Source organism: Eulemur rufifrons, chromosome 7, assembly GCF_041146395.1.
Source record: "Eulemur rufifrons isolate Redbay chromosome 7, OSU_ERuf_1, whole genome shotgun sequence".
NCBI classification, from domain to species: domain Eukaryota; kingdom Metazoa; phylum Chordata; class Mammalia; order Primates; family Lemuridae; genus Eulemur; species Eulemur rufifrons.
This window is the reverse complement of record NC_090989.1, coordinates 200,468,039-200,493,665: the sequence shown is the minus strand read 5'-3', so window position 1 is coordinate 200,493,665 and position 25,627 is coordinate 200,468,039.

Sequence of the window (25,627 nt, the reverse complement as noted above, 5' to 3'; positions counted from 1 at the left end):
AGAACAGTCATGGCTTTTCTTTCATTGTGTTCCCAACTTTAGCACTACAATTTACCTTTCTCTGTTGTTTGCTGTCATTTCAGTCACTTCCTCCTTGTTGTCACAGCACAAATAAAAATGCACCAGTCACCAGGCTCTCCTTTTGTGTCCCCGGCCTCCTGGGGGTCCACACCTAACAGACTCTACATGATTAATTTTCTGTTTTCAATCACAAAGGAGGACAGGAAGAGGCCACTTAGTCACCTTGTAAACCAGTTTCAAAAGATTATTTTCACAGATATTTATTTCTTTTATCTTTTTAAAAATGTGGTAAAATGCATATAACACAAAATTTACCTTCTTAGCAATCTTTAGTGTACAGCTCAGTGGCATTAAGTACATTCATAATGTTGCACAACCATCGCCAGCCACTATCCATTTCCAGAACTTTCTATCATCCCAAACAGAAACTGTGTTTCCATTAAACACTGACTTCCCAGTCCTCCTCCTCCCAACTCCAGAAACCACCATTCTGCTTTCTGTCTCTGAGTGTGACGACCCTGGGGACCTCACATGAGTGGAATAATACACTATTTGTCTCTTTATGTCTGGCTTGTTTCACTTAGCACAATGTTCTCATGGTTCATCCATGCTGTAGCATGTGACATGATATCCTTCATTTTTAAGGCTGAATAATATTCCACTACATGGATACACCACTTTTGTGAATCCATTTATCAGTTGATGGACACTTGGGTTGCTCCCATGTTGAGATAATGCAGATAATACCATTGTGAATATCAGTTATTTTCACAGACATTTTAACCAAAAATAAAATATGTTTTGGGTGTGCCCAGCATTCCAATGACACAAAGTTCCCCTCCAGCACTCAGAGCTGACTGAAGAAGGTTAACAAGATGGAGGTCACTCGGGAGATAGATTTAATTTGATATTTCTCTTCCTCTTTCTCTTCCCTCTCCTCCTTTTTATCCATCGTGCACAGTCCAAGACACTGAGCTGGGCCCCAGGGCACACAGCATGCTGTGCTGTCAGGAGAACACCCCACCCCCACGGTGCCCTGGCAGGTGTGTGGCAGCCAAGGGCAGGGAGAGACTGACCTGTAGCCAGCAGGTCTGGGAGGTGTGGCCCAGGAACTGGACAGGAAATGAAGCCAAGGCCTCTATGGATTTGGAATCAAGATGGAAAATGAGAATGTGGCATTAGCACGACACAACGCACTCCACATGGCTGAAGCACCAGGAAGGTGGGTGGAGAGGGGAGAGAAGACAGGCCTGGTGAGGAAGGGAGATCTGGGTGCATCAAGACGGGCCCTTTTTGTCTTATAAAAATAGCCCACTTAGACAATAATCAAGTCATTAGAAACATTTTTTTACTTTATTGCAAATTATGTTGAAGTAAAAATTAAAGTTCTTAAGACAATGGAGAAGCAGAGAAGGCCATTTTGTGGCCCAACTAAGCATTAAAAAATTGTCCTAACATGACACATAACAGGCCATCATTACCATGACATCACAACGTGACTTGTAAGTGGTTCCCTGGACTGGATCCTGGAACTGAAAGAGGAAAGTAATAATAATAAAAAAAAAAAAACGCTGATGAAATTAAAATAAAACCTACAGCTTAGTTAATAGTAATGTACTAATGTCAATTTCTTAGTTTTGACAAATGCACCATGATAATGTAAGATATTACTAATGAAGGAAACTCCATAAAGCATGTATGAGAACTCTATAATATCTTTTAACTTGTTTGTTAAATCTAAAATTATTCCAAAGTAAAATTTGTTAATACAAATTGAAGCCCTAGAACTCTACAATCCTACCCTTTAATAAAGTCAATGTTTTAATTCCATATTCCTGAATTTGGCTCTAATTACTGTACATATTTATTTTTATATATGTAAAGAAAGAAACCAAATAGTCATTGTAATCAACTGTTTTACTTAACATTGTAGTTGCTTATGTTTCTTAATTTTTACTTCTCTTCTCTGGTCCTTCTAACACCATCATGGAACAAGTGTTGAGGGCGTGGTGCATATCTTATACACTTCCAGCATGGCCAGGCCCTCAGATACAAATGTGCATACACACATAAATATATAGACAACAAACATCTGTCCTTGGCAAGTTCTACAAAAAAGGGGTCATGACATTACATATCCATGCAACTTCTTTCCTTACTTTCAGAATACGAACATCCTTATAATTCAACAGATGTGGATTTAACTCCAAATATTAGGTGTGCAGTCAATTTATTAAACATTTCCCTGTTGGTGGACTTGTGGTTTTGTGCTGAAATACATTCTCATTATACCTATGACATGTGCACATGACTCAATTTCTGCAGACCAGACAAGTGCAACTGACGTAAATGTGTGTGCACGAGGGTGCACGCACAATATGATACACAGCAATGCATGGAATGCTCTGTTCCATACATCCTCACCAGGAGTGGATATTATTGATAGAAATTTTTTCAATGTGATGGACAAAAACTGATATAATTGCTTACTTTCATTTGCTTTTCCATGCCTCCATGTAAGTGTTGGTATTTAAAAAAATGTGTTTATCAATCATTTGCATTTACCCCCCTGTGAATTATCTATGAATATGCTTTACCCATTTTTTCTGTAAGTTATTTCACTTTTATTATAAGTTTATTAAAGTTCTTGGTAAGGATGGTGCAACATAAGCAAATCTATAAATGCAATTCAACACATAAATAAAAGCAAGAACAAAGACCATATGATTCTCTCAATAGATGCAGAAAAAGCATTTGACAAAATCCGGCACACTTTTATGATAAAAACTCTTAACAAAATAGGCATAGATGGGACATACCTTAAAATTATTAAAGCCCTATATGATAAACGTGCAGCCAGTATCATACTGAACGGGGAAAAATTGAAAGCATTTCCACTTAGAACTGGAACCAGATAAGGTTGCCCACTATCTACACTTCTATTCAACATAGTGCTGGAAGTCCTTGCCAGAGCAATCAGACAAAAGAGGGGAATTAAGGGTGTCCAAATGGGGGCAGAAGAGGTCAAACTCTCACTCTTTGCTGATGATATGATATTATATCTAGAAAATTCCAAGGATTCAACCAAGAGACTCCTGAAATTGATAAATGAATTTGGTAAAATCTCAGGATACAAAATCAATGCACGCAAATCAATGGCATTCATATATGCCAATAAGAGTCAAGCCAAAAATCAAATCAAAGACGCAATACCTTTCACAACAACATCAAAGAAATTTAAATATGGAGGAATATAATTTAACGAAGGAGGTGAGAGACCTATATAGGAAGAACTACAAAACACTGAGAAAAGAAATTGTAGAAGGTGAAAACAGATGGCAAACCCTACCATGCTCATGGATTGGCAGAATGAATATCGTTAAAATGTCCATACTACCTAAAGTGATCTACAGAATTAATGCAGTCCCTATCAAAATGCCATCATTATTCTTTACAGATGTAGAAAAAATAATTCTATGCTTTGTATGAAACCAGAGAAGACCTCTTAAACCCAAAGCAATCTTAAGCAAAAAGAACAAATTGGTAGGCATCAATTACCAGACTTCAAACTTTACTACAAGGCTATAGTAACCAAAACAGCATGGTGGTGCCACAAGAACAGAGATACAGACCTTTGAAATGGGATTGAGAACCCAGATATAAAACCATCCTCATATTGTCATCTAATCTTTGACAAAGCAGACAAAAATATACCTTAGGGAAAAGAATCCCCTATTCAATAAATGGGGCTGGGAAAACTGGATAACCACATGCAGAAGATTGAAACTGGATCCCCACCTCTCACCTCTCACAAAGATCAACTCACGATGAATAACAGACTTAAACCTCAGGCATGAAACCTTAAGAATTCTAGAAGAAAATGTTGGGAAAACTCTTATAGACATTGGCCTAGGCAAAGAACTTATGAGGAAGATCCCCAAAGCAATCGCAGCAGCAACAAAAATAAATAAATGGGACCTGATCAAATTAAAAAGCTTCTGCTCAGCTAAGGAAGCTATCATTACAAGAATAAGAGAAAATATTTACATGCTACACATCCAATAAAGGCTTATTAACAAGAATCTATATAGAACTTAAGTAAATTAACAAGAAAAAAATCATCCAACCACATCAAAAAGTGGGCAAGGGACATGAACCAAAACTTTTCAAAAGAAGACAGAATAATGGCCAGCAAACATATAAAAAAGTGCTCAACATCTCTAATCATTAGGGAAATGCAAATCAAAACCACAATGAGATATCACCTAACTCCAGTGAGAATGGCCTTTCTCAAAAAGTACCAAAACAACAAATGCTGGTGTGGATGTGTAGAGATAGGAACACTCATACACTGCTGGTGGGACTGCAAATTAGTAAAACCCCTGTGGAAAGTAATTTGGAAATATCTCAAAGAACTAAAAATAGAAATACCATTTGATTCAGCAATCCCACTAGTAGGCATCTACCCAAAGGAAAAAACACATTCTATAACAAAGACATCTACACTCAAATGTTCATAGCAGCATAATTCACAATGGCAAAGATGTGGAAACAACCCAAGTGCCCATCAATACATGAGTGGATTAATAAAATGTGGTATATGTATACCATGGAGTTCTACTCAGCCACAAGAAACAATGGTGATCTAGCACCTCTTGTATTATCCTGAATAGAGCTTGAGCTCATCCTTCAAAGTGAGGTATCACGAGGATGGAAAAACAAGCACCACATGTACTCACCATCAGATTGGTACTAACTGATCAACACTAAGGTGTTCACATGGTAGTAATATACACTGGGTGCCGGTCAGGTGGGAGGGGGTGGCGGGGGTGGGGAAACTCACAACTAATGGATGCGGAGTGCACCGTATGGGGGAAGGGCATGCTTGTAGCCCTGGCTTGGGTGAGGCAAAGGCATTATCTATAACCAAAATGTTTGTACCCCCCGTAATATTCTGAAATTAAAAAAATAAAAATATTTATTGCCAATTAAAAAAAAAGTTCTTGGTATAATATGTTGTCCATATTAACCCTTATTATAGCTTGAGTAATATTTTTCCCCATTAAACTTTGCCTTAGCCTTTGTTTGGACATATCTTTTGTAAATTAAAAAAAAAAGAAACTATAGCTAAGTGTGTGTAACTTTTATCAAACGAGCTGGACTTGGAGGGAAGAATTATGAAACAGATTTTTTCCCTTACACAGTGCATGTCAAACGTTTCTCCTCTTCAGATTCCAGAAGGCACCTTAGGCACCACCAGTACCGACTGTCATGGTCATCTTCAGGTATCATTCCCTATCTGGTGATCAGATATTGAATGTCCAGCCCCTTGTAAGCCAAAATCCCTAAGTCTTATCTGAGGTGGGGCTCCCCCAACATAGCAGCTCCTGGACGGACCCCCAGGCCCTAAGGAAGGGGCGAGGCCTGACTCTTCTCCTCTTGCCCAGCCCTGTGCTGCTCAGGTCTCCAAGGTGGGCTGGGTGCGGCCAGTGGAGAGAGCAATGACTTGTCTCACTGGGGACGTTTCAGTCCCCCTGGGTGGCAGATTCTGACACTTGGACTCCCTTCCTCTTTTTTAATGTAGTGAAATACACATAACATAAAATTAACCATCCAAGTGCACAGTTCAGTGGACTTTAGTGCATTCACATTTTTTTTTTTTTTTTTTGAGACAGAGTCTCACTTTGTTGCCCAGGCTAGAGTGAGTGCCGTGGCGTCAGCCTAGCTCACAGCAACCTCAAACTCCTGCGCTGAAGCGATCCTCCTGCCTCAGCCTCCCGAGTAGCTGGGACTACAGGCATGCACCACTATGCCCGGCTAATTTTTTCTATATATATATTTTTAGTTGTCCATATAATTTTTTTCTATTTTTAGTAGAGACGGGGTCTCGCTCTTGCTCAGGCTGGTCTTGAACTCCTGACCTTGAGCGATCCACCCGCCTCGGCCTCCCAGAGTGCTAGGATTACAGGCGTGAGCCACCGCGCCCGGCCCCATTCACATTTTTGTGCAACAGTCACCACCACCCATCTCCAGAACTTTGTCATCTTCCCAAACTGAAACCCCACACCCATTAAAAAACAACTCTCCTTCTCCCCCTGCTCCTGGTGACCGACATTCCACTTCCTGTCTCTATGAGCTATGGGACTCTTTCCTCCTGGGGCTCCTGTGGGTTCTCAGAAGACTGCCCCTATGTCCCTGTGGCCCTGGCAGAGTCAGGCACTTCCTGTCCCAGGCCCTGCTGCTGGCAAGGCCCACGATGCCTCCACGGTTCATGCCTGAGACGTCCGTCTGCCCTCAGGACATAAGCCGCTCAGTGTTTCCCACTCTGCCCTCACAGAAATCTCTGGGCAGCTTCTGACGCTGAAATTTCCCCAAGCCAGAGTCAGGGCCCAGCTCCAGGGCACACATGGCTGGGTTTCCAGGGTCAAATCGCCTTCCTTCCGCATAAGCAGGAGAGAACATGCCCATCCCCCTGGGGACAAGTGACAGGCAAAGCACCCCCACAGCCTCTTCGGAGAGCCTTCCCTGTACCCTCCTCTCAGTCTTCCTTTAGGGCCCAGGAGGCAGAAGGTCTGGCCGAGTCTCGCCTGGAGAGCTGCCCACTGTCTGGCAGGTGTGTATGGGCCTTGTGCTCAGCTGCAGCTGGGAAGCAGGGATCCCTGCAAGTCCCCACTACGTGTGGCTGCGCCATCCTTTATGGCTGTAAAAGACGGTTTTGAGAATCAGGTCAGAAGGTGGTCCCGGCAGGCCCAGCAGGGTGTGACAAAGATTGCCTCCTGGACCGGACTCGACTCGGGCTCCCCTGAACTCTTTTTCAAGTGGGCTTGACTTCTGCACTTCCATGTTTGTGTCTGCCTTGTCCAGTCTGAACAAGAATGCTGCTAAGTTGGTTTAGCCAGAGGCCCCAGCCTTGATATCTAATCAGTCTCAGTATCTGATCGGGTTCCTCCGCCTGCCCCAGGTGATGTCTAGGCTCCCTGGCCTGTCTGCAGCAGGAATCCCGTCAGGCCGGGTCAGCCAGCATTGCCCTCTCCCCCAGGTTTCCTCTTCGCAATTTTCCATCCACTGCCCCCCACCTGCTCCTTGGCTATGAATTCCCACTTGTCCTTGGAGTCAAACCCCATCTCTCCCTCACTGTGGGACCCCTTGCTGTGGCCCCCATACCTGTCGTGATGGTCCTGAATAAAGTGGCTTTGCTGTGCCTTAAAAAGTGAATGAATAATTTTTCCAGACCTCTCTTCTCTTGCATGGGGCAGGCCTCGTGGCGGGGCTATAAGGGGGACCTGGTGGGGCAGGGTGGGCCGGCAGGACCCAGCCAGGGGACTGTCGCCATAATCTAGGCAGGAAATAACTGGGCTCTCTAGAGTGGTGCTGCCATATTCCAGAAAGTCATTATTTAATTTACAAGTTTTACTGTAGTTCGTTCAGAATGGTTCTTGAATTCAAGAATCAATCTAGTCTGGAAAGTGCTACTTACGGGACATGAAAGATGAAGCCCCTGCCTGACCCGGAGGAGGCAGATGAACAAAGCAAAGGAGACAGATAAATGGGGCACAACCGGGCTCACCTGATTCTGAGCCCCGTGACTGGAGCGCCTGTGCCACAGGCGAGTCACGTGGGTGAAGTTCCAGCACCAAGTCCCCTCTGCCCACGGCCTGTCCAAAGCCCAGTGCTCTGTGCTTGGTTGTTGTAGGGTCACAACAGGTCACAAACTGACCGTACCTGGTTCCTTTTAAGCACCAGGAGGGCAAAGTAGGGTGAGTGAAGGTGGGTGCATTAACTGGGAGAGGATAAATCTCATTCAGGGGGAGCACGTGAGCCTTGGCACCTGGAGCCTCACCTGCCCGCAGCAAGTCTCCACCTGAGACCCCGCCAGTCCACGGAGAAGTGAGCTCACCAGGTGCTCAGTGGCCCTTGCAAGCTTTTAAAATGTATCAAAACATCACTATGTGCCCCATAAACATGTATAATTATTATAGTTCAATTAAAAACCATAAAATAAATAAAAATTTAAAAATTAAGGAAAAAGAACTTTATACAGGCGTGCTTCAGACATATTGCAGGTCCAGTTGCAGACTACCACAATCAAGCGAGTCGTGTGAAAAGAAATAATAATTCCAAAATTCTCACTTGCAGCTATCTTTCACTTCGCGTGAGAGTAAAACATATTGCGTGTGTACACATGTATGTCTGTGTGTTTGCGTGTAGGCACACCCGCCTACCGTCTATCCTCCGTCTGCGGCGGGTGCTCGTACTGCTACCGACACAGAGCAAACCTTCTTTCTTACAGAAGCTGCCGTAAAACGGCCTGGTTTGCCAGTCCTCACCACGACTCACCTCTTCAATCTTACTAACCACACAAAACAGATTTAACGAAATTCAGTCACACGTTCTGTATTTCTATGCTTACACCCCTGGTGGCCAGATTACATACGTGTTCCCCTGGCGGGAGCATGCTCAGGTTTTATTTGCATATATCAAGCATCACAAAAACAAAAGGAAAAACTAACAGGGCGGCAGAATTTGTGAATGGCTGGGGAATAGTTGCTTGGCTGTCTCTTGAGCTGAGAGCTCTCTTCAGACATGGCAGGGGACAGGGAGACCCTGCCACACCCCCGCCCCTCCGGGCACGCGCTTGGCTCAGTCTGATCCGCTGTCTCAGTCGTCACAACACCTGCCCTTGGACGCTGTCTCCACTGTCGATTTGGAGTGGGACACACACCCTGGCATCCGCAGAGTCCTTTTGAGCACCCACCGCTCCTGCCCTTTTATGTTGTCCATGAGTGATGCTTCTACTCGCATCTCAGATGTCGCCTCCTGCATTGCGCTCATAGTGCACAAACGGCTCCAACGCAACAGCAAACGGGCTGTGAAAATTCCGTCCAGCTGGTGCCAGCAGGAGTTCTGGTAAGACAGCAGAGGCAGGAAGAACGAGGCAGGGCCAAGATTCACGGGGTCCTGCTTATGTACGAAGAGCCTGGAAGAAGGGAAGGGCTAGGGGCTGGCCTTCCCCAGGGACAGAGCATTTGCTGAGTGCCCTGAGGGACACGTGGGCCATTGCGCCATTTGGCCCCTGCAGCAGGAAGGGAAGAAATGATATGAGATTGCAGTCTATCCTGTTCCTTGGAATAAGTCATCTTCCTGAGGGAGAAAAGGGTTTCTGGATCACAGCAGCAAACAGATGAATACAAAACTCCTATCTTGTGAAGCTTCCAGAAGGCGCAGGTAGCTCTCAGCACAGAGCAAAGTGGCTCTGAATTTTTAATGTCCCCCAAGGATCCGCAGTGCACATGGGGCCTGCTTCTTTGAAAGAGCCTGAGGACTCCACTGGCCCATGACGAATCAAAATGCACCAGAGCTCAGGTTCCACGTGGCTCAGCTCAGGGTTAGCTCACGTAGCCACCCATGGGCAGCCCCGGCAGATGTTGCAGGTGGCAGAGCTGGCAGAGACACAGCCACAGCCTCAACGGAGGGGCCTCCTGCTGCCTGCACGGGCCACCCGGGTGGGGAGCCAGGGCGCAGGGGACAGTGGGTCCTAGAATACAGCTACGTCTGCAGGTTCCGGGTAGAACATTCTTCCAGAGCGGGCCCGAACTCCAAAAAGGTTGTTTGAGGGTTGAGGCAATATTAATTTACAATTTCTATTTCTCATCCTCTCATATTTCTAAAAGACATCTGAGGCAATCGCTATATATGAAAATTTCATCACTTTCTAACAATGTATTGATTTTCAATTATTAATTGCCTCCATGAAAAACCTCTGCAAATCTTCTATAGCAATTTTTCCCCAGGCATCTAAAATATAGTCAGATTAAAGACTTGTTTTTGTACTATTAATATTCAAAATATACACATAAAATTACATATATGATGTAATCTCTACTTGCAGTAATAAACAAAACCAAAAATGTCCAGTGTGGCATAAGTTACAAAAGGACCGTTTCCCTGACCCCTACATTGCAGCTGAGGGCTGGCTGAATTACACGATATATCTGTTTCCCTCTAGGAATGTGGAAATAGTAACATTTGTTTTCTGCCAGGTAAAGCAACACAAGATATGATCAACAAAGTGTTTGGAATTCTTCAGAAGAAAGGCACAATGAAATTATTCAGTACTCTACAGTCTTCAAGCTGGTACTTGTAGACCAACTTCCCCATATCTGAGCCATCCACACAATTTAGGAGACTAAACCATCAGTCCTACTCAAGCATTTGAGATAGACATCTATTTAAAGAATTAAAAAAACCCAAAACTCTTTTTTAAATTGGTTCTGAGGCTGAGTGCAGTGCTTCATGCCTGTAATCCTAACACTCTGGGAGGCCGAGGTGGGAGGATCGCTTGAGGTCAGGAGTTCCAGACCAGCCTGAGCAAGAGCGAGACCCCGTGTCTACTAAAAATAGAAAAAATTAGCTGGGTGCTTGTAGTCCCAGCTACTTGGGAGGCTGAGGCAGGAGGATCGCTTGAGACCAGGAGTTTGAGGTTTCTGTGAGCTAGGCTGATGCCATGGCACTCTAGCCCGGGCAGCAAGAGCGTGACTCTGTCTCAAAAAAAAAAAAAAAATTGATTCTGAGACTTAAATAAGATAAACTAGCTGTGTTTGTGTGTGTGCCTGTGTGTCCTTGTGTTGCAATGTGTGTACATGTGCATATCTGTGAGTGCAGGCACATGTGCATGTGTGCCCGTGTATGTAAATAACTATGTCTCTGAGCGTGAGTGTATGTGTTCATGCATGCGTGCGTATGCTTCTGTGTATGCGTTTTCTTCTCTAGCAGTGATCACTTCTGCTGTAGCTTCTTGACTGGCACCAAGCCACTCATTGCCCTTCAAGGTATCTGCTACAAACCAGACAGTCTAACATGAGAAATGGTTCTAGTCCACCTCATTTGCTTTCTGGATGAGTCTCTGGTGCTCCTCATTATTAAATTCAGCGCATTGTGTCACGTGCAAGAGTACTCTTTAGTACTGATGGTGACAACTTAGTTCAGCAAAAATACGTGGAGTCCAGACCCTCAGCAAGGCTGGCCACCCCACACTCTCTCCTGCAGGTTGCAGTGAGCACCGTGTGTGCTGGGACTGGCTGTGCACAGATGCTGCCAGCCCGCTGGCCTGGTGGAAGCTCCAGGTCCCGCCCACTGCGCTTCATTCTGGTGTTACAGTCATTGACCCCGGGACACTGGATGAGAATCTTCCATCATCAGGCAGCTGGAGGCCGGGAGCAGCACCCTAGTGACAGACTTACAGCACTGTCATGAGAGAAATGCAAGTTGTGCTCGGGAATCTTGTGTTGCTCTGTGTTGGATGTCACAGATGTCACACACACACAGATGTCACAGTGCTAACGCCCATTAAAATCAGGCACTGGGTGGGGGGGTTAGTAGAATTTTAAAGCAACTGGAAAGGATTTATCTGAGAAGAAAAGACACACAAAGGCTATTCCTTATAACGCACAGCTCTCAAGGGTGAGTCTGGGAAAATCTCGATCTTTATAGCTAATGAAAGGCACATCAAATAAGTGTCACTAACTCTTGGAAGGCATTTACTTAAAATGCACATGTTGCTCTTAGATGAATAAATGGCCATTGCTGACCTTCAGTGACCCAAGGCAATGAAGATGGAACTAATACCAATTACAGAACAACACCAACAACGTTTGTGCAAATACTTGCTTAAAATAAAAATGTTTCCCTAGCCGTATTGTAAGGTCTTTAGCTTCAGATATTTAGATAACTGTATTTTATTTCACCTGCTTGACTTGCCACTTGAAGCTGTCATAGATGTTCATGTTACAGGCGTAGGACATGGTGGCGTCAGCAGGGACTGAAGTGCAGACACGCGGCCCAGGAGTCCACAGCTGGATGGGCGAATCACTCCACTTCTCCGAGGGCTGGGATCCCCTTCAGGAAACAAAAACACGGCCTGCCCCCAGCACGTTTTCAGGGTGAGCCAATGAGATAAGAATGTGAAGATATTATGTGCTGTGAATATTATTATTAGTCAGGGTTAATATTAATAATTGCATTTTAAACATTATATATTTAAGTCCCACCCAAAACTACTAAGCATGATAGTAAAAACAAACATGCTAAAGTATTTACCTGGCTAGACCTGAATTAAAAACCAAAACAAAGCCTCCACTAGGCTCTGGGGTTAACATACTTTCTCTTGAAGCATTGACTTGTTGACAACACTCGGCTCTGTCAGTTTACAGGGGAGGAAATTCAGGCACGATGCTTCAGTTGACTAAGACGGAACAGCAGCTCGTCTGTCTGTACCGGACGCTGTTCAACTGAGCACTTTGATTTCACAAAGACACAAGTCTTGAAAACTGTCTTCCTGCTTAAAATGCAGTTTCCAAAACAACCGAAACGCTACGGACATGACTGCTTTCCCAGCAGTGTAGTATCTCCGGTCATGAAGATCCAGCACGGCACACATTGGGTAGCCGCTGACGCGTGTGATGTGACAGAGAGAGGGGGTTTTCTCTACTCAGCTCATTCACAGTCTTTTTATGTGTGGAAAGCTGACAACTGATCCATTGGCACTGACAATTCATGCATCTTACAACTTCATTTTTTCATAGGCTTTGTAGATTATTCCTGTGCCTGGGCCTTACAAAGTTACGCACGGCCAGGTCCTCATTTTACAGATGGTTCAACCAAGGCCTGAGGGGTAAGTGAGGCCACGGAACCTGAGGGCTAAGAAGGACCCAGAATCCACTCACCAACTTTTAGCCTAGGACTCCGTCTGTGGCCCTGCATTCTATGAGTTGGATTCCATGCAGTCAATGTGCAGTTAATGCAAGGTCAGTATTTGAATTTTAAAAAGAGACAAAAGAAAACAACAACAAGAAAAACCTGGAAGCCCTAAGCCATGTAAACTCAGAGAGGAAGTGGCAGGCATGGCAGGCAGGTGCAGGGTTTACCATGCAGCCTCCGCAGTCCTGGAGAAGGACAGAAAACAGAGGACTACTGTTGACACTCAGGCACTGCATGTCCCCAGCACCGGAAGAAGCCGGTGGCGGAGCGCTAGGTGCCTGCTGCTGGGCTGGTGAGCTTCCCACGCCCCCTGCCAGGGGAGCTGCAGGAGAATGTTGGCAGTTGTGCTTACGGCCACACAGGGCTGCACAGACCAGCAACTTGGGACTCTTCCCTAAGCAGCCTAACAGGTAGCACGACAACACCAGCATCCCACTGAGGAAAATAACACACATCTTGAAGTTTCAAATCAGGGTCTAAATGAGGAAAAAGTAAGCCCCAGTTGGCCCTGAGGGAGGGCTTTCTCGGTGGAGAGATGCAATACAGTGTCCGGCAACCCAGCAGAGATGTGCTGTGACCAGCAGTCCAACATGACAGGAGAGGAGCCGGGGCTGCCAAAGCCAGAAGGTACCTGCAGAGCATGGCACCAGTCACCCACCACGAGGACATCACAAAGGAGCGTCTGACTCCCTCTTCAGCTCCTCACTCTGCAGCTCTCGGTGGAGCCCTTTGCAGTTTTGTGGGTGAATGAGTTAGCAGATTTCTTCGTGTGAGTTTGTTTTTTGTTTTTGCTTCTTGGAAAAACTTTCTTTGCTCTTTTGACCAAAAAAGAACTGGGTTTCCATCTATCAAAGGGTGTATTCCTGTAACGCTAAGAATCGATTAAATTACAAATCACAGATCATTTCTAATCTAGTAATGTTGGTTGACCCCTGATAAGAACTTGGGGTGAGTCCCCAGGAAGCTGCCTCCCAGGGAAAGGACAGCTCCTGGTCATTCCGTGTCGCTGACAGCCAGCTTTCCACACACCCAGTTCTCCTGAAGCAGGTCGTCCCCGGAACAAAGCTGTCGCGGGACTCTGTGCGCTGTGGCGGGACGGTGGGCAGGGCCTGCGCGAGGAGCCGGGCCCTGGGCTCCCGCAGAGGGAGGGCAAACCGGGCCGAGCCCGACCGGTCCTCACGTGGGGGCGGCGCGTGCGGGGCCAGATGGCCTCGGCAACCCCAAACAAACTTGCGATCTGAACTGCACAAACACCGCCTGCGCCTGCGTGGTAGGAAGAAGATGTCTATCTCCTGGGAACACGGGCAGACAGCCAAGCTCCCTCCATGCTTTGTGTCAGTGAGATCACCGTCCCAGCAGGTGGCTAATTGGCAGGTTGTGGCATTCCTCAGCGGTTCAGCCCACCACAACAAACCAAGAGTTTCACCATGATCGGGGGCGTGGGTCACCTGAGGGGAGTCCGGTCACCTGGAAGGGGAAGAAAGTGTGCCGTGGACTCCTTCTCACTCCAGAGGAGAGTCACTGGGTTTACTGCCTAAAGTGGTTTTCATTGTTATTAAAATAGTAATAATAAACAAAATTAAAAATAAAGCCCACAGCGCAGCAGCCATTGCTACAGCATCGCGCAGTGGCGCAATGTTAGCCGCCAAGCGCTGTTTACCCTCTGACTCTTTCGTTCTATGCACATTTCATAAATATTTCCTAAGTGTCATGGATACACAGATAAAAAGGTGTGATTTCCTTCCCTCGAGGAGCACGCAGTCTAATGAGGAGGAAGACAGGTAAACAGACATTTCAACACAACGTCAATGTGTTGTAACAAACACGCAGACAAAGCAGTGAGAATGTGGGGAGGGACCCCGAGTGTATCCGTGCGCAGGCTTCTCAGGTAGGGCTGGACGGGAGGAGAGAGGGAACGTGGTCTTGGGGAGGGACAGGAGGTCCCGGCAGTGTAACGTTGGAAGAATTCCATGCCATGGAACAGCTCACATGGCGGCTCAGGGGAACCACAGGCCTGGTGTATTTGGGAACCGGGACATAGAGGTGCCTGGGAGGTGAGGAAGGTGCATCAAACAAGTGGGAATGAGCCAGGTAGTGGGGGCCGTGCACCAGCACTTTGAGCAGGGCACCCCCCGTACCATGCAAGCCAGAGTCCTCTGGTTGGGGGTTGGAGAGACCTGGCACAGCAGCGTGAGGGTGGAACACCCAAAGGGAGGTTTTTCTGAGCAAGAGGGCAAAGGTTCAAACCAGGGGCCTCATGTTATACAGAGCAGCCCTTTTAAGACAGAAATAGAACATGAGACACATCTGTAATTGTAAAGTTTCTAGAAGCCACATTTTTTAAATTTATATTTATATTTCAGGATATTACGGGGGTCCAAACATTTTGGTTACAATTAATGACTCTGCCTCACCCAAGCCAGGGCTAGAGGTGTGCCCTTCCCCCACACAGTGCACACACCTCACCCATCAGTTGTGAGTTTACCCACCACCCCCACCTGACTGGCACCCATTGAATATTACTTGCATGTGAGCACCTTAGTGTTGATCAGTTGGTGCCAATTTGACAGTGAGACACATTTTAATAAAAGTAAAAAGAAGCAGGTAAATTAATTTTTATAATAAAAATGATTTTACTAACTATAGCCAAAATATTGTCTTTTCAGCGTGTAATCAAAAAAGTATTAATAAGTTATTTTTCATTATTTTTCCCATCCTAAATCTTCTAAGCAAAGTATGTATTTTACACATGCAGCACATCTTAGTTTGAACCAGCTACATGTCAAATTCTCAGTAGTGGCTTGTTGGTGGTGGCTGTGAGGGCCAGCACAGGTCTGGGTTTGGGGTCGCCAGTAAGTGGCAGAGATACACATTCTTCATTCCAGCCACAATTGGAGTAAATGCCATGCTTGCTGATATTTCTTTTCCAGAAGGTAGATAGAAATGAAACACTTTCCACTGCCAAAAGACATACAGTCATCCAAGATTTCAACTGCAAGCCATAGGACTATGTTGGTGAGAAAAGTTATCTTACAATAAACATGCAGCACATAATTTTCTTTGATTTCCAAAGCTCTAAGGGGAGAGGGTGGCATAGCACAGAATGATTTGCATTTTAATAAACATGGCCTCTTGCAAAACAATTCTCAACATTCTAGATGAGTGCCTCCCAATAACAGTAATTACCATCAGAAGTGCCGGTGCCAGCACTCCCTAATGACTGCCCTTGGAGGCAGGTCCTGTGTTGGTTGACTTAAGGCAAAGTGGTTAAGTAACTGCATGAGGCCATAGAGGGAGTTGGGTTTATGCAACTTGTTTCCCAGAAGGAAAGCACTTTACCTCCCTCATTTCAGGCCACAAGAGGGCTGGCGTTAGGAGCAGACCTGCAGCACAGGAATGTGCAGACAAGTTTTCAGAACTGAGGACTGCAGGAGGCGTTGCAGTCAGTGGGGACCTCTGCAGCCCCAGGAGGTGTGTGGGTTTTGCCATGTTGCCCGAGCCCATGATGAGTGCTTCACTCCACCCAGCCAGGGACACATGGTCAAGGATTTGGCCATATCCAGGGGTCTGTTGGGTCCTAAATGCTTTCCGGAACTTGCTCTCAAGGCCCTCACACAGGCTGGTACCTGGCTTGCAGAATTCCCATCCCAAGCACTCTGTGGTCTTTGGCTCCTTTCCAATTCTCAGTTTTGACAACAGCGTGGTGGTGTTTGCAAGTACAGGATAACCCCACACATGCTGCCCTGGCCTTGCAGCAACTCTAGAAATAACACTGGTGGGAGACGCTCACTCACTCTGAGCCACACCATGTGCCGGCACTGAACCAAATGCTTTGTAGGAACGAGCTCAGCAAATCTGTACAATCCCACGAAATGGGTATTGTCATTATCCGCACCATACAGATAGGGAAACAAGGGAGCTTGTGTAACCTGCTTTGGTAGCTCAGTAATACCTGTGGATGCCAGTTGATTCCAGGGACAGAGCTGTAAGCTACTAGAAGATACGGCCTCGTTCATTTGGCTGTGGTTAATTTCTTGTCTTGTGTGGCTATGAGAAAGACACTCTGTGGCAGGTAGGATTCTAAAGTGACTCCCAAGATTCCCACCCCCTCACGCACATGCCCTGTGTAATCCCCTCCCCTGAGTGAGGGCAGAACCTGGGAATAAGACGGAGCCTCACTCCCGTGATTCGATCACCAATCACTTGACTTTCAGTTAGTCAAAGGGATATTATCTAGGCAGGACTGACCTGCTCAGGTAAGAGCCTTGAAAGGACTGCGCCCTTTCTGAAGGAAGAGGGGTTCTAAGTGCTAGAGAAGCTGTGCGTGGGGTCCAGGGCCAGGAGCTGTAGGCACTTATAGGAGCTGAGAGTAGCCTCTGGCCTGCAGCCAGTGGAAGAATGAAAACCTCAGGTCTACAACTGCCGGGATCTGGAGTCTGCCAATAATCAGAGTATAAAAGAGGATCCTGAGCTCCAGAAAGCAGCCAGGCCAGCTGCCATCTTAACTGCAACCTCTGGAGACCCTGAACTGAGGATCTAGCCTGAATGCCTGACCCCTGCACACTGTGAGATAATAAATGTATGTTGTTTAAGCCACTAAGTCTATGGTAATTTTTTATGCAGCAAAAGAAAACTAATGCACATACCTCTTCATCTGCCGGTTGGACTTACCTAAATATATGCAAAAGCGGTATCGGAAGTGCCTTTCTCTAATTGGCTGCTTCATTTCTGCAGGCCCTTTCTCATTACTAATGTTATTGCTCTTTAAATAATTAATAAACTTTATTTTTAGGTTCACAGAAAAACTGAGTGAAAGGTACAGAGATATCTCATATACCCCCTGCCCTCACACATGCACAGCCTCCCCGATTACCAACTTCCTGCACTAGGGTGGTACGGTTGTTACAACTGACAAACCCACATTGACACGTCCTTTTCACCCAGAGTCCATAATTTACACTGGGGGTCACTTTTGCTGTTGGACATTCTATGGGTTTGGATAAATGTATAATGATGTGTGTCCAGCATCGCAGTATCACACAGAGTAATTTTACTGCCCAAAACATCCTCTGTTCCCCACCTGTTCTTCCCTCCCTCCCCAAACCCTTGGCAACCAGTAATCTTTTTACTTATCTTCATACTTTTCCTTTTCCAGAATGTCATATAGTTGAAATTACATAGCATAGCCTTTTTAGCCTGGCTTCTTTCACTTGGTAATATGCATTTAAGGATCCCCCATGTCTTTTCATGGCTTGATAGTTCATTTCTTTTAGTACAGAATAACATTCCACTATACGAATGTACTACATTTTATCTAATCACCTACTGAAGGAAATCTTGGTTGCTTCCAAGTTTTGACAATTATGAATATAGCTACTATAAATATCCATGTGTAGGTTTTAGTGGACATAGTTTTCAAATCCTTTGAGTAAATACCAAGAAGCATGATAAGAGTATGTTTAGTTTTATGAGAAACTGCGAAACTGTATTCTAAAGTGGCCATACCATTTTGCATTCCCCCTGGCCATGAAAGAGAGTTCCTGTTGTTTCATGTCCTCACCAGCATTTAGTGTTATCAGTGCTCTGGGTTTTGGTCATTCTAATAGATATACAGTGGTATCACATTGTTGTTTTAATTTGAAATTCCCTTATGACAAATGATGTGGAGCATCTTTTCATATGCTTGTTTGCCATCTGTATATCTTCTTCAGTGAGGTTTCTGTTTAAAGAATTTCATCTATTTTTCAATCTAGCTGTTTGTTTTCTTATTGTTTAAGAGTTAAGAACTCTTTGTATATTTTTGATAAGTCTTTTATCAAATGTGTCTTCTGCAAATATTTTCTCGCAGTCTGTGGTTTGTCTTCTCATTCTCTTGACATTGTCTTTTGCAGAGCAAAAGTGTTTTACTTTAATGAATTCCACTTGTCAAATATTTTTCTCATGGATTGTGCCTTTGGTGTTATATCTAAAATGTCATCACCATCCTCAAAGTCATTTAAGTTTTCTTCAATATTATCTTCTAGGAGTTTTATGTTTTGCATTTTAGATTTAGGTCTATTATCCATTCAGTTAATTTTTCTGCAGGGTGCAAGATCTGTGTCTAGATCCATTTTTTTCGCATGAGGATGTCCAGTTGTTCCAGCACCATTTGTCATTCTCCATTGTAGTGCCTTTGCTGTTAGTCAGAGTTTGGCTGACTATATTGATGTGGGCTTATTTCTGGGCTCTTTATTCTGTTCCATTGATCTACTTGTCTATTCTTTCACTAATATCACACTGTCTTGGTTACTATATACTATGGACTGAGTATTTGTGTCCTTCCAAAATTCATATGTTGAAATCCTAATCCCCAATGTGATGGTATTTGGAGATGTGGTCTTTGGGAAGTAATTAAATTGCAGAGTGGGAATCTTATTGTGAGATTAGTGCTTTTATAAAAAGAGACATGGCTGGTGTGGTGGCTTTCATCTGTTATCCCAGTATTTTGGGAGGCTAAGGCAGGAGGATCACTTGAGCCCAGGGGTTTGAGACCAGCCTTGGCAACATAGCAAGACCTTGTCTCTACAAAAAAGAAGAAAGAAAAAAATTAGCTATAAGCATGGTGATGCATGCTTATAGTCCCAGCTACTTGGGAAGCTGAGACGGGAGGATTTCTTGAGCCCAGGAGACCAAGGTTCCAGTTAAAATGAGTTATGATTGCACCACTGTACTACAGCCTGGGTAACAGCAAGATCTTGTCTCTAAATAAATTTCCAAAAGACAGAAAGAAAAAGAAATAGAAAGAAAGAAAGAGAGAGAGATAAAGAAAGAAAGACAGAAAGGAAGGAAGGAAGGAAAGGAAGGGAGGAAGGAAGGAAACGAAGGAAGGAAGGGGAGAGAGAGACACACACACACAAAAGAGAGCTTGTTTTTTTTTTCTCTTTCTCTGCTCTCCAATGTGAGAGGACACAACTAGGATATGGCTGACCTGGAAGAGGACCCTCATCAAGAACCTGACTGTGGTGGACTTCTAGCCTCCAGAACTGTGAGAACTAAATGTTTGTTGTTTAAGCCATCCAGTCTATGGTATTCTGTTATGGCAGCCTCAATTAAAGCACTGTAGCTTTGTAGTAAGTCTTGAAATTAGGTAGTGTCAGTCCTCCAACTTTGGTCTTCTTCTTCAATATTGAGTTGACTATTCTAGGTTTTTTTTGCCTCTCCATATAAACTTTAGAATGAGTTTATTGATATTCACAAAATAACTTTCTGGGATTTTGATTGAGATTGCATTAAATCTATAGATCAAGCTGAGAGGAACTGACATCTCCACAATATTGAGTCTTATTATATATGAATATGGAATACCTCTCCTTTTATTTACAATAGTTTTTCTTTGATACCATTCATCAGAATTTTTGTAATTTTCCTCATATAGATCTTGTGTGTATTTTGTTAGATTTACATCTAAGTATTTAACTTTTAGGGGAGTGCTAATGAAATGGTAACCTGTTTTCAATTTCAAATTCCACTTGTTCATTTCTGGTGTATAGGAAAGCAATTGACCCCTATATATTAACCTTGAATCCAGAAACCTTGCTATATTGTTTATTAGTTCTACAAGTTTTTTGTTGATTCTTTTAGATTTTCTACATAGATGATCGTGCTCTCTGTGAACAAAGACATTTTATGTCTTCCTTCCTAATTTGCGCACTTTTTGTTTCCTGTTTTGTCTTATTACATTAGCTGGGACTTTCAGTACAATACTGAAAGACAGTGGTGAGAGGGGAACTTTTGTTCCTGATCTCAGCAGGAAAGCTTCGAGTTTATCACCATTAGGTGTGGTGGTAGCCGTAGGGTTTTTGTAGATGTTATTTAGCAAGTTGAGGAAGTTACCCTCAATTCTCTGTTCACTGAGAGGCTTTTTTTTTTTTTATTCCAGAATATTGCAGGTGTGCAAATGCTTTGGTTACATATACTGCCTTTGCACAGCCCAAGCTACAAGCGTGCCTAACCCCCTGACATTGTGCAAGGTACCCATTAGGTGTTAATTTACCCATCCCCTCTGCCCCTCTCACCTGCCCGATGCCCTTGAAAGTTTTTTAATCATAAATGAGTGTTAGATTTTGTCAAATGCTTATTCTGCATCTATTGATATGATCATGTGATTTTTATTCTTAGCCTGTTGATGTGATGGATTACAGTAATTGATTTGTGAATGTTGAACAAGCCTTGCATACCTGAGATAAATCCCACTTGTTCCTGGTGCATAATTATTTTCAGTTGGATTTACAACTATCACATTTATTGCAATTTTATATACCTTGCCCTTTTTCTTTGTTCCTATTTTTGTCTTCCACAGTTTTTCTGCCTTTTGCTGCTTTAATCAAGCATTTTATGTGATTCCATTTTCTCTTCTTTCTTAGCATATTGACTATATTTTTTTAAACTTTTTTAGTGGTTGCTTTAGTTGCAATAGACATTTACAACTAATATGAAACTAATTTCAAATAGCACTATACTACTTCAAAGTTAGTATAGGTATCTTATAATAAGAAAATATTACTAATTCCTCCCTCTAAGCCCTTATATCATTGCTGTCATTCATTTTACTTTTACATAAGCACAGATAGATAGATAAATGCATAATCAAATGCAATGTTGCTGTTATTATTTTGAACAATCTGTTTTCTGTTAGACCAATTAAAACTAAGAGAAATGAAATTTTTGGTTTTACCTTTACTTATTTCTTCTCCAATGATCTTCCTTTCTTTATGAAGATCCTAGTTTCTGACCTATATCATTTTCTTTCTCTCTAAATAACTCCTTTTAACATTTCTTACCATATAATCCTACAGACTTCAGATTTCCTCACTTTTTGCATGTCTGAGAAAGGCTTTATTTCACCTTCTCTTTGGAAGGGTACAGAATTTTATGTTGGTAGGTTTTTTCTCTCAAAAGTTTCAATATTTCACTCCACTCTATTCTTGCTTGCATGGTTTTTAGAACAAGTCATATATAATTTTTTGTCTTTGCTCCTCTAATTACCTCCCCCAGCTTCTTTCAAGATTTTTTTTAAAATTTTGATTTCCTGAAGTTTGAAGATGATATTCTTAGGTGAGGTTTTTGGCATTTATCCTACTTATGCTTAGTGTTCTCTGAGCTTTCTTGATCTGTGATTTGGTGTCTGACATTAATTTGGGGAATTTCTCAGTCATCATTGCTTCAAATATTGTTTTCATTTTATTTTCACTTTATTCTCTTTCTAGTTTTTCCATTACTTTTTTGTTATATGTTTTGTAGTTGGCACATTTCTTGAATATTCTGTTTTATTGGGGTTTTTGGCAGTCTTTTTATTGTTTGGTTTTCAGTTTTGAAAGTTTATATTATGAAATCCTCAAGCTCCGATATTCTTTCCTCAGCCATGTCCAGTGTGCTAATGAGCCCATCAAAGACATTCTTCATTTCTGTTAGTGTTTTTGATCTCTAGCATTTCTTTTTGATTCTTTCTTAGAATTTCTTTCTCTCTGCTTACAGTGTCCATCTGTTCTGAATGTTGTCTACTTTTTCTATTGCAGCCTGTAGTAAATTAATCATAGTTAATTTTTTTTTTTTGTAATTCCTGATCTGACCATTCCAATATCCCTGCTATATCTGACTCTGGTTCTGATGTTTGTTCAATCTCTTCAGACTGTCTTGCCTTTTAGTATGCCCGGTAATTGTTTGTTGCAAGGCAGACATGATGTACTGGGTAAAATGAACCGCTGTAATTAGGCCACTAGTGATATGGGGGAAGGCATGGGGTGTGGGGAGACCTTCTATCATCCTATGATCAGGTCTCAGTCTTCTAATGAGCCTGTGCTCTGACTCTGAACTTCACCAGATCTCCATCCCCTCCCTTAGGTAGAACAAAATGGCTAAAGGGAACTGGAGTCAAGTATTTCCCTTTCCCAGGTCATTAGGCTCTAATGACACTCAGGCGGGCTAGCTCTGGTTAACCAGTTTCTCCTGAGGGCAGGACTTGTTTAGGATAACAGAATGCTCTAGTGTTTTCTCAGAATTGTTCCTTTTTCTCCTTCTAGCAGGAAGAGGGTTTTTTTTTTCCTCTAAATATTTACTGTGAGAACCTGGTTCAGCTCCCAGACGAAAAACTCACAAAAGGGTGAGGGCCCCTAATGACTGCGCTCCCCTGGAGTTTTTAACTCTCAGACTTGTCTACAGTGTCATCCACAGTTCAAGTTTCCCACCCCAGCACCGGTTCCCACAGAGGTCGCGCCTGTGTCTGTCTGTACTGGTGAATTGTGCTTCTCTGTGTCTGCCTGTCTGCCTCGCCAGTCTCGGAGGCAGCAGTTTGCCTTGTGGCCTCCTTTCTTTTATAGATCTAAAAAGAGTTTTTGATTTTTCTGTTTGTTCAGCTTTTTACTTGTTAGGATGGAGTGGTGATCTCTAAGCGACTTAAATGCTGGACTAGATACCAGGATTGGGCAATATTATTTTTAAAGTAAACTTTTTTAGGGGAATAATTTTAGATTTACAGAAAAGTTGCAAAGAGAGTACAGAGTCCTTATACACCCTCAGTCAGTTTCAGTTTGCCCTAATGTTGTCATAGTATGTCCCTGTGGTTTCTGAGTTAAATGCATACATTACTACTAACTAATCGCCGGGCTGCATTCAGTCTTTGTTCAGTTTCCCCATTAATGTCTCTTTTCTATTCCAGGATCCAAGCCAGGGCACCATGTTGCATTTAGTTGTCATGTTTCGCAAGTCTCCTCAGCTCTGTGGTGACAGTTTCTTGACTTTTCTTTCTTTTCATGACCTTGACAAATTTGAGGGGTACTGGCCATATATATTGTAGAATGTCCCTCAGTTTGGGTTTGTCTGATGTTTTTCTCATGCCTAGACTACAGCTATGGGATTGGGGAAGAATCCCACAGAGGTGAGGTGTGCCTCCCATTTCATCATCTGGGGACACACAGTACCCACACGGTATCCCTGGCGACGGTAAAATTCATTACTTGGTTAAGGTATTAACAATATGTTTACTCTAGAGCATTTTTATGAATTGTGCTATCACATTCTCTTCTCTATGGTTTGGGTGTCATTACAATTGTTATATGATAATCTGAACATACAAAGCTAATTTAGCCACTTTGCCATTGCTATAAGAAACACTCTTCAAAATAGCACGACAATAGGCACACAATCAACTGATTCACAAATCGACTTTGAATCTCAGTCCTGTGATGTGGTGGGATGACTCAATACTACCAGTTGGCACAGTTGGCCAGACCTGGCATGGGATGCAGCTGTAATAACTAGCTGGGTTTCCCTAATGCCCTGCTGTGGCTACTGGACTAGTGGACAGCTTGAGATTGGTACTGCCACAGAAACAAATATTCTGCAAGACAATTGTTAAAGAACAGTAAAGCAGATTTTATTCTGGGGAACTCCTATAATGTCTTGCAGTGGAAGAGAGAGACGGGGCTCAACTCTGAATACAACAAGGAAAAGTGGGAATTTATAGTCAAAGAGCAGGGTGGGGGTCAATGGGAAATTATGCAGAGGAGACATCAGGGGTGGGGAGATTCTGGCTAAAATGACCTAACAGGATTCTTGCTGAAGATGGGCCAGGGTGACCTGACATAACCTGGGGGAAGGTGGGGATGAGAAACCCAACCAGATGTAGAGATGATCAGATGGACATTGAGCGTGGGGGTTCTCATTAAACTGTCTTTATAGGGCTCTAAAACTGGGCTCTACAAGGACAGAGACAGAAGCCCAAAGTTGGGCCTAGTTGAGCACAGCAATCGAGGAATTGACTACAGTTTGGTCAAGGAGAGGGTCTTTGTCAGTACCCAGCCCAGGTGTCACGTGTGACCAACACCCACCTTCACCCCCAGCACGTCTGCTGTAGGCTTCACCCTTGATATAAGTTAGAGAAATGCAAAGTTGGTCTTCAGCGACACCCATACCCCATTGGGATGTCTTCTCTCTCAATTTGCTTCCTTATATTTTAATCTTCTGGCACCCATATCTGTTGGGCTTTTTCCTTCTTTCCAATTTCAAAGCATCTAATATTTGTCATTTACTCTGTCTCACTTGAAACCAGGATTTACCTCTCAGGCGGATGTTCATTTTAAGCCACATCTCAAACTGTGGGCACAGACCCCCATCCTGTGGAACCATGGGAGGAGGGAGCAAGACCCCAGAAACCCCAGGCTTGGTTCCCTTGTGGGTGCAGCAGCCCTGACATGTCCCAGGCCTTCCTCAACCTCCTCCCAGAAGGCTCTTTTTCCTTCAACTCTCTCCTCTCATTGGCGGGAGCCAACAAGGTTTGATCACCCAGATATGAAATATTAACAGTGGAACTGCTCTCTGAAGTCGGGAGTCTAATAAGGAAGACAGTGGTTGGCAGAGGCCTGTGTTTGAGGCCTTACACCCATTCTATGTGAGCCGTCAGCGCCTTAGAAAGAAACCACAAAAAACACCCAAACAGTTGCAGACTTCTCTTCCCACCTTTTGAACTATTTGGTCAGAAATGTCAGTATATTCTACCTCTGAAACATCTCTTTTCAGAACCATGTGGGTATTGACACCCCCATCTCCTATCAGGGCTGGTGTGACAGCCTCCAGCCACGCTCCTCTGAATGTGTTTAGCTTCCCTACATGCGTGTTTAAACAGGACCCTGGCCACGCCCTTCCCTCAAAGTCCCTCAGTGGTGCCTGTTGCCTTCTCAACTACGTCCGGGTTTCTCAGTGGAAGAAATAAGGTCCATGGAGACTTGGCTTTTGCCTGTATCTGCAGCCCTCCTCTTCCTCCACGTCCGAGCTGGACCCTGGCTCCTCACAGAGAACCCCTGCCAAGCATTCCCCA